The 10,548-nt window shown below is 37.4% G+C and overlaps 1 long non-coding RNA gene across 3 annotated transcripts in view; it reads left to right on the forward strand.

Moving 5' to 3' along the window:
• LOC103097436 (uncharacterized) overlaps window positions 1-10,221 on the forward strand; it is a 159,529-nt gene extending 149,308 nt beyond the window's left edge. For all 3 annotated transcript variants that reach the window (XR_008912938.1, XR_008912940.1, XR_008912939.1), the window contains one exon: window positions 10,162-10,221. This is a non-coding gene — a long non-coding RNA (uncharacterized LOC103097436). The remainder of the gene's footprint in view (window positions 1-10,161) is intronic.
• Window positions 10,222-10,548: the final 327 nt, after the last annotated feature.

Here is a 10,548-nt window from a genome sequence, read left to right on the forward strand (position 1 = left end):
GAGATTGACATAATCAGACACAGTTTTGGGATACCTATTTGTCACATTTATTGAAGATGGAATAGAGAGAGGAAAGATTTGAAGTGGGGAAACCAGTTAGAAAGTGATAGCAATAATAGACTAGGTGAGAGCTAATGAGACCCTGAATGAGGTTGGTGGACATGTAAGTAGACATAAGAGAATGGACAAAGACAAAGGAGTTATTGTAGACATGGGATTGACAGGATTTCTCCATTTGTTTGGCTTTGAGAGCTGTGTAAAAGTAAAATAGATACCTCTCCAAAGCTGAAACTAAGGTGACTGGAAGAACCTTCAACAAAAATAAGAAAGTTAGAAAGAGCAAAATATTGAAGGGACAATGAGTTCCGAGTTCTCTTTGGAACACAATTCTGAATTGCCTGCTGGACCTTCAGGTGGAAGAATACAGCAGTCATTTGAGGAGGTGAGACTTGAATTCAAGAGAGAGACATGGGTTAGAGCTGAATTTTGGGGATTTTCTGCCCCTAATATAAAACACAAGCTTCTCAACTAAGAATTGAAGACACTCTATAATCTAGCTCTAAATTACCTTTGCAACTTGATTTTATATCATTATCTTTCATACACTCCATATTTCAGTCAAACTGGACACGGAGCTAACCACCCCCTCCCACCCGCCCCTTTACCATCATTATCCTCCATGCCTAGAATATGTTCCCACTTCACCTTCGGTGCATCTCAGAATCATTATATTCCTTTATAATAATACATAGATACAGAGCCTGGCTCCCTTCCACAGAGGCAAGAGTTGGTCTTAATATAATGTGATGCACATATTTTGAAGGAAAAGTTAAAGCAGTTTAACTTTTTCCCCCTAAAGAAAAATGCTGTTTGAATTCTAAGTATTTGGATGGTTGTGTTCACCTCCTCTAGTTACATATTCTGAAGACAATAAAATTGAAGTAATGCAGACTAACTGGGGAAAGACAGTTCTGAATTATTTAACCTTTCAAAGTATAGAATATTTTTATAAAAAATAAAGACTTGCAATTGTGAAACTTTTGAGAATAGAAAGTTTAATAGGCTAATGGTGGGGAAGGGGTCAGTATGCAGAGGCCTTGGCAGGTAAATCAGTAATGATTATTTGTAATCAGTTATCAGGTACTGCTCTGTTTTTTTTCCATAGGTAAAATAAATACTGCTAAAATGCTTGGAAATGGCTTTCCCCCCCAGCAAGTTAAATAGTGCTCTTGCAATCTTGCTTACATTATTAATTTGCCTGGTAACCTCCTTTGTCTAGGATAATGTAAAGGCAAACATAAGCCTATTCCATGTTAAAAGGCCCGGAAATTCTTATATAGTGACACCCAGGTAAGGAAGTGTTATGATACAGTTTATTTAAGTGGGAAATGGTAAGTTTAATGGCTGTTTCAAGATAACATTTCAAAATGATGTTTTGATGAATCTGTGACTACTACTTGTTCCTCAGTGATCTGGGTTGTATTCCTTGCTTGCTTGCAGTAGATCTGTGATCTCACTGAGGGGCCACTTACTTCAGCAATGCAAAATGGCAGAAATGGTGCTAGATCTAGAGTCAAAGTGTCCTGGGTGTCAACTTCTTCTCTGCCATTTGTGTCCCATTGGATCTTAAGCCAGATTACTTCTGTAGACTTTAGTTGTCCTATCTGGAAAATGAAAGGGTGGAAGACATCCTTCCTTTCTAAAGAAAGGAGCCAGTTTTTATATCCCCATTTAATTCCTGAGTTCTTAGCTGGTTCTAAATCAATGATCAAAGAAGTACTCAGTTTGAGAGTTGGTAGAGAATCTCATTGTCCATCTAGTCCAACCCATAGATGAAAACAAGCCCCTCTATATCATACATGCAAATGGTCCTTCAAGCTCTGAATAGTTCCAAAAAGTATTTACCTACACTTTCTTAAAAGAGCTCATTCCAACTTCATTTTTTCTTAATAACAAGCCAAAATCTGCCCCTTTGCAACATGATACTCATTCCTGTTCTCTGAGTCCAAAAACCCAAACTTTAATCCCTTCCTTCACATGACAGCCCTTCACACAGATTGTAATCATGTCCCTCCTGGATTTTCTTTTTGTTTCTTTTTTTTGTCCTGTTTTTCCATCTCAAACATCCTCTTTCTAGTTTTTTAAGATGGTACTTATGAGACATAAACTAACAGACTTTCACCATGCTGAATGCCTTCTTCTGAATACAACCAGCAATACTTAAGATGTGGTCTGATATACAAAGACAAAGTAAATAGGAATCATCCCCTCCTTATTCTTGAAAGGCACAGAGAAAGGCAGATACACAGAGGCAGAGAGAGAGAATGAGGAAAGAGAGACAGAAAGGGATGGACACAAAGAATGGGAGCAAAAGGGAGAGATAGAGGGAAAGGGGGACAGAAAGGGAGAGAGGAAAGGAGAAAGAGAGAAAAAGAAAGAAAGAGACAGATAGACAGAAATAAACAGAGATACAGAGACAGAAACACAAAGAGAAATGGGGGCAGCCAGATAGCAACATAGATGGACAGAGAAATTCAGTAGAGGTCTCTCCTTGGAAAGAATACTTTAATTCAGGTGTTGCCACTGACCCTTTCATTTTTAGCAAACCATTTTACCTCAATGTTCTAGGCAACTCTAAAACTATAAACTGTAGAGAAGATGGGGGCAAATACTAGTAAAAGAAAAAGTTACCTCACTTTGAAATTCTCTATACCAATAAAATTCAAAAGTTCAGGTCCTATCTCTATGTATCTCTTAGTATAACCCAAAAACTAATTAGGTTTTTTTCCTTGGATACTGTATCACAGTATTGACTCATGGGATACACCATCCATTGCAACCAGATCCTTTTCAGAACTGCTGATCATATAAACCATTCTTTAACAACAATGACATAATAGAGTACCTATAAAACATTCCCTCCTCAAACCCAAGTTCATCCAACCTCTTTTTTATGCTGACTCTTGTCCATGTCTTTCTGTATATTCTCCACAAGGGGTCTCACTAATATCTCTGGGGATTCCTTTTGGATGTCTTGATGTTAGAGAGATGCTAGTAGAGTATCAAAAGTTCTTGGTGATTATCCTCTTTTACACTTGCTATGTTACCAGCTCACTTCCTTTATTCATCCATCCTTTTTTTAATTATTTCTTTTTTCTTTCTTTTTTAAACATTATTTTATTTGGTCATTTCCAAACATTATTCACTGGAAACAAAAATCATTTTCTTTTCCTTCCCCCCCAACCCCCAACTTTCCCTCTCCCATAGCCGACACACAATTCCACTGGTTATCACATGTCTTCCTGTTTCTAACCCATTTCCATGTTGTTGGTATTTGCATTAGGATGTTCATTTAGAGTCTCTCCTCAGTCCTATCACCTCCACCCCTGTAGTCAGGCAGTTGCTTTTCCTCGTTGTTTTTACTCCCACAGTTTATCCTCTGCTTGTGGATAGTATTTTTTACATCCCTGCAGATTGTTCAGGGACATTGCATTGCCGCTAATGGAGAAGTCCATCACCTTCAATTGTATCACAGTGTATCAGTCTCTGTGTATAATGATTTCCTGGTTCTGCTGCTTTCACTCTGCATCACTTCTTGGAGGTTGTTCCAGTCTCCATGGAATTCCTCTACTTTATTATTCCTTTTAGCACAATAGTATTCCATCACCAACATATACCACAGTTTGTTCAGTCATTCTTCAATTGATGGGCATCCCCTCGTTTTCCAATTTTTGGCCACCACAAAGAGCGCAGCTATGAATATTCTTGTACAAGTCTTTTTCCTTATTATCTCTTTGGGGTACAAACCCAGCAGTGCTATGGCTGGATCAAAGGGCAGACAGTCTTTTATCACCCTTTGGGCATAGTTCCAAATTGCCCTCCAGAATGGCTGGATCAATTCACAACTCTACCAGCAATGAATTAGTGGCCCTACTTTGCCACATCCCCTCCAGCATTCATTACTTTCTATAGCTGTCATGTTAGCCAATCTGCTAGGTGTGGGGTGATACCTCAAAGTTGTTTTGATTTGCATCTCTCTGATTATAAGAGATGTAGAGCACTTTTTAATGTGCTTATTAATAGTTTTGATTTCTTTGGCTGAGAACTGCCTGTTCATGTCCCTTGCCAATTTATCAATTGGAGAATGGCTTGATTTTTTGTACAATAGATTTAGTTCTTTGTATATTTGAGTAATTAAACCTTTGTCAGAGGTTTTTATGAAGATTGTTTCCCAATTTGTTGCTTCCCTTCTGATTTTAGTTACATTGGTTTTGTTTGTACAAAAACTTTTTAATTTGATGTATTCCAGATTATTTATTTTGAATTTTGTAACTCTTTCTAAGTCTTGCTTGGTTTTGAAGTCTTTCCCTTCCCAAAGATCTGACATATGTACTATTCTGTGTTCGCCTAATTTTCTTATAGTTTCCTTCTTTATGTTCAAGTCATTCACCCATTTTGAATTTATCTTGGTGTAGGGTGTGAAGTGTTGATCTAAACCTAATCTTTCCCACACTGTCCTCCAATTGCTGGAATCTTTGGGTTTGTCATATACTGTCTTGCTGAGATCACTTATCCCGAGTCTACTCCACTGATCCTCCTTTCTGTCTCTTAGCCAGTACCAAATTGTTCTGATGACCACTGCTTTATAATATAGTCTGAGATCTGGGACTGCAAGGCCCCCTTCCTTTGTATTTTTTTTTCATTATTTCCCTGGATATCCTTGATCTTTTGTTCTTCCAAATGAACTTTGTTATGGTTTTTTCTAAATCAGTGAAGAAGTATTTTGGAAGTTCAATGGGTATGGCACTAAATAGATAAATAAGTTTGGGTAGGATGGTCATTTTTATTATATTGGCTCGTCCTATCCATGAGCAGTTAATGTTTTTCCATTTGCTCAAGTCTAGTTTTAGTTGTGTGGCAAGTGTTTTGTAGTTGTGTTCATATAGTTCCTGTGTTTGTCTTGGGAGGTTGATTCCTAGGTATTTTATTTTGTCTAAGGTGATTTTGAATGGGATTTATCTTTCTAGTTCTTGCTGCTGAGCTGTGCTGGAATTATATAGAAATGCTGATTACTTATATGGGTTTATTTTGTATCCTGCAACTTTGCTAAAGTTGTTGATTATTTCAATTAGCTTTTTAGTTGATTCTCTAGGATTCTTTAAATAGACCATCATATCATCTGCAAAGAGAGATAGCTTGGTCTCTTCATTGCCAATTTTAATACCTTCAATTTCTTTTTCTTCTCTAATTGCTAGAGTTAGTGTTTCTAATACAATGTCAAATAATAGAAGTGATAATGGGCATCCTTGTTTCACTCCTGATCTTAATGGGAATGGATTTAGTTTATCCCCATTGTAGATGATATTAATTGATGGTTTTAGATACATACTGTTTATTATTTTTAGGAATTGCCCTTCTATTCCTATGCTTTCCAGTGTTTTTAATAGGAATGGGAGTTGTATTTTATCAAAGGCTTTTTCTGCATCTATTGAAATAATCATGTGATTTTTGTTGGTTTGCTTGTTGATGTGGTCAATTATGTGGATGGTTTTCCTAATATTGAACCAGCCCTGCATCCCTGGTATGAATCCTACTTGATCATAGTGAATGATTCTTCTGATCACTTGCTGGAGACTTTTTGCTGGTATCCTATTTAAGATTTTTGCATCTATATTCATTAGGGAGATTGGTCTATAATTTTCTTTCTCTGTTTTTGGCCTGCCTTTCTTTGGAATTAGTACCATGTTTGTGTCATAAAAGGAGTTTGGTAGAACTCCCTCTTTGCTTATTATGTCAAATAGTTTGTATAGTATTGGGGTTAGCTGTTCTTTGAATGTTTGATAGAATTCACTGGTGAATCCATCAGGCCCTGGGGATTTTTTCTTAGGAAGTTCTTTGATGGTCTGTTGGATTTCTTTTTCTGATATGGGATTATTTAAGAAATCTATTTCTTCTTCTGTTAGTCTAGGCACTTTATATTTTTGTAAATATTCATCCATATCACCTAGGTTGGTATATTTATTGCCATATAGTTGGGCAAAAGAGTTTTTAACGATTGCCTTAATTTCCTCTTCATTGGAGGTGCTGTCCGCCTTTTCATCCTCGATGCTGTTAATTTGCCTTTCTTCTTTCCTTTTTTAAATGAGTTTGACCAGTACTTTGTCTATTTTGTCTGTCTTTTCAAAGTACCAGGTTCTAGTCTTGTTTATTAGCTCAATATTTCTATCACTTTCGTCTAGTTTGGTTTTCTTCTGGGGGGTTTTAATTTGTTCGTTCTCAAGTTTTTTGATTTGCATTTCCAATTCCTTGATCTCTGTCCTCCCTAATTTGTTAATATATGCACTTAGGGATATGAATTTTCCTCTAAGTACTGCCTTGGCTGCACCCCATTAGCTTTGAAAGGATGTCTTGCCCTTGTCATTTTCCTCAACGAAATTATTAATTGTTTCTATGATTTCTTCTCTAACTAACCGATTTTGGAGTATCATATTATTTAATTTCCAATTAATTTTTGATTTGGCTCTCCATGTACACTTACTAATCAATATTTTTATTGCCTTGTGATCTGAAAAGGCTGCATTTATTATTTCTGTTTTTCTGCATTTGAGTGCCATGTTTCTGTGACCTAGTGTATGATCTATTTTTGTGAATGTGCCATGTGGTGCTGAAAAGAAGTTTTATTCCTTTTTGTCCCTATTTATTTTTCTCCATATGTCTATTAACTCTAATTTTTCTAAGATTTCATTCACCTCTTTTACTTCTTTCTTGTTTATTTTTTGGTTTGATTTATCTAAATTTGATAGTGGTTGGTTCAAGTCTCCCACTAATATGGTTTTCCTGTCTATTTCCTCCTTCAATTCTCCTAGTTTCTCCATTAAAAATTTGAGTGCTATACCATCTGGTGCATACATGTTGATTAGTGATATTTCCTCATTGTCTATACTCCCTTTTAACAGAATATATTTACCTTCCCTATCCCTTTTGATCAGGTCTATTTTTGCTTTAGCTTTGTCAGATATCATGATTGCAATGCCTGCCTTTTTTCTATCAGTTGAGGCCCCAAAGGTCTTACTCCAACCTTTAATTCTAACCTTGTGAGTATCAACCCACCTCATGTGTGTTTCTTGAAGACAACAAATGGTAGGGTTTGGGGTTCTAATCCAATCTGCTATTTGCTACATTTTATGGGTGAGTTTATCCCATTCACGTTCAAAGTTATGATTGTCATTTGTGGATTCGCTGGCATTTTGATATCTTCCCCTAGTTCTGACCTTTCTTCTTTAGCTATCTCCTTTTGAACCAGTGATTTACTTTAGGTCAGTCCCCCTAGTCCCCTCCCTTGAGATGCTTCACTTTCTAGCCCCTCCATTTTTGTACTCCCTTCCCCCACCCCCTCCTTAATTTTCCTTTCTTTCTTGCCCTGTTGGATAAGATAGAATTCAGTGTCCCACTGGATCTAGATGTTCTTCTCTCTCAGATTTGATTTCACTGAGAGTAAGGTTTAAGTAATTTCACTTCATGCTCTCTTCCTCTCCTTCTCATATGAGAGTTCTTCCCCTCCCCTTCCCATGTGTATCTTTATATGGGAAAGATTATTCTATTAAGTCCCCCCTATTTCTTGAAGTAAATCTTAGTATCATCAATGGTTCCCCCCTCCCTTTTCCTTTCTTTGCCCCCCCTTTCACTAAATTGTCTTAATGCCCCAATCTTTCCCTATGCATGTTTCTTCTAACTATTCTTATGATGCATACAATTTTTGAGAGTTACACAAAACCTTTTCCCCACATATTAATATATATAATTTGATGTAAATGTAGTCCTTATAGAAGAGAGTTTTCTTAAAGAAAAACATAAGGTTTATCTCCTTTTCCCTTTCTTTCATATTTACCTTTTCATGTTTCTCTTGCTTTCTGTGCTTGGATATCAAATTTTCCACTAAGTTCTGGTCTTTTCTTAGCAAATGCTTGGAAGTCTTCTATTTTGTTGAATGCCCATACTTTCCCCTGGATGTATATGGTCAGTTTTGCTGGGTAGTTGATTCTTGATTGGAGACCCAGTTCTCTTGCCTTTCTAAATATTATGTTCCATGCTTTGCGGTCTCTTAGTGTGTTAGCAGCTAAGTCATGTGTGATCCTTATGGGAGCCCCCCTATATCTGAAGCTCCTCTTCTTGGCTTCTTGTAGGATTTTCTCCTTTTCTTGGAAACTCTTGAATTTGGCAATTACATTCCTGGGGGTTGTCTTTTGGGGATTTAGTATAGAGGGTGTTCTGTGAATCCTTTCTATTTCTATTTTGCCCCCTTTCTCTAGAACGTGTGGGCAATTTTCTTCTATAATCTCCTGTAGAATAACATCGAGTTTATTGTTTATCTCTGGTTTTTCTGGGAGACTGATAATTCCGAGGTTGTCTCTTCTTCCTCTGTTTTCCAAGTCTGTGACCTTTTCAGTGAGATATTTTATGTTTTCTTCTAATTCATTAATTTTTTGGCTTTGCTTTATTGATCCTTGCTGTTTTATGATCTCTCTTTCTTTGAGTTGCTTAATTCTGGTCGTTAGGGACTGGTTTTGCTTTTCAGCTTTGTCTGCCCTTCTATTGGAGAGCTTCCAGCTCTTTTTTCCAATTGAGCAGTCTTATCTGTCAGACTGCTGATCTCTTTCTCCCATTTTTCTTTCCAGAAGGTTTCCATCTTTTGGGTAAGCTCCAGTTTGAGATCTTCCAGAGCTTGTTGATAGTTTTCATTTTGGGAGGCATGTTCTGATTTTTTTTTATTTCATTCTCTTCTTTTCCTTAGGTAATCCCACCATAAAAGTTTTCAATAGTCACCTTTTTCTCTTTCTTCCTGGAGGCTTGATTTTGGGCCATATGAGCCATCCCTTTGGTGGTTTTATTCCCCTTTCCTTTTTGGTCTGGTGTCTGGGTGATATGGGCGGGTTTTCTGTGAATTTAGGTTGCCTCAGACTAGTTCTTCCCCGCCTCCGAGGTTTCTTAGAGCACGGGCCCCTGTTCTCAGCCCAACCACCAAGGTGATCAGGTCCACCCAGATAATCAATGCGTGGTCTGCCCCTGGTGTTTAGCTCCGCTCAGATGCTCAGTGCAAGCACCCCGAGTACAGCTCCCATGCTCAGCGCAGGACTCTCCCGTGAAACTGCCCTGAGACATTGTTTCCTGGCAGTCCCCAGATCCCAAGGACCCTGGAGTGCCCCCCCCCAGACAGAGAAGTTCCCCACTCACTCGCTGTCCCAGTGAGCGCTCAGGTAGCTCACTCTGGTTTGGTGGGGGAGGTGGGGTGAGGGAAGGGCGGTTCAGTTCACGTTTCTGTGCAAGCTTTTCCTCCTTGTTATTATAGTGTGGAAATGTTCAAACCCCACGTACCTTTGCCTCTGTGGAGTACTGGGGAGTACTGGGGTGTCCTTCTGTTCCTCCAGAGGTGATTTTTATGCTCCTTTGATGTAGTCTATTTCATTCGGTGCCGAGGAGAGGAAGGGTGTGGTGTCTAGATTGCAGCCATGTTTACCCAGAAGTCCATGCATCCTTTTTTAATGATACTCTTATTATTTCTTCAGTGCAATATTTGACAGTAATTCAAACCTATCATATACTTCTCCCTTGCCTTTTGAGTGACCAACAAGTTGAAATGTTTGGAGATGGAGGCATTCACCATCACCAGAAAATATGATATTAAAATAATAGTCTTTCATTTCAGTGTGAAACTTAATGTCATTAGAAGCATGTCACAGCTTAGCAAAAATGTCCACTCCCTATTTAAGTTTATCCCACATATTGGTCATCCTCAGTCTCTGTCCAAGTTGTATGTACTTATAGATAAGCTCTTCATTTAACTTAATATAATAATCTAGTCAAGAGGCATTCTTTATCCATCTGGGTTTTTTCTGCAAATATTATAGCAAAAACTTTGAAATAAGTCAATTCATTTTGGAGGCTTTTCATCTATAGGGCTTAATATGTACCAATACAATGTATCCACAAATAGGAACATCTGGAGGAGCCCACTGTGCATAAGAACTCCAACCTTCATTTGGAATTGATTCTAGACATCATTTATGATAACAAAAATACTGTCAAAATTCAGTTATCTGTTTTATATTGATAATCATAAAGTCATAAGTTGATATTATTTCCATTTTCTCCACATTTTTCCAGGATCTTGTACGATTATTGCACATCCATGGGAGATTCAAGTTGGTGAGAGATTCTTTAAGGTTGTTATTTACACTTTTAAATCATTTTTTAAAATTAACCATTATTAAACAACAAACACTGCGGTATTCTAAATACACCTGACTCTAAAGATGTAGTCTTCTGCAGAAGGAAGCTTGTGAAAGCTTGTTAGTCCTCTTCACATATCTTCATCAAGATTATCTTTGATGTATGGTGTATATGTAGATTATTCTCATAAAGTTTTTGTAGAGATGGGAAAGTAGATTTATGTGTCTCTAATTTATTTTTATTTGCCTTTAAGGTTGTAACAAGCTTCATGATTTTTTCATATGTTTGTATACTTTGCATTGAAAACATAGCTAAAAGATA

This window comes from Monodelphis domestica, chromosome 6 (assembly GCF_027887165.1).
Source record: "Monodelphis domestica isolate mMonDom1 chromosome 6, mMonDom1.pri, whole genome shotgun sequence".
Taxonomy (NCBI): domain Eukaryota; kingdom Metazoa; phylum Chordata; class Mammalia; order Didelphimorphia; family Didelphidae; genus Monodelphis; species Monodelphis domestica.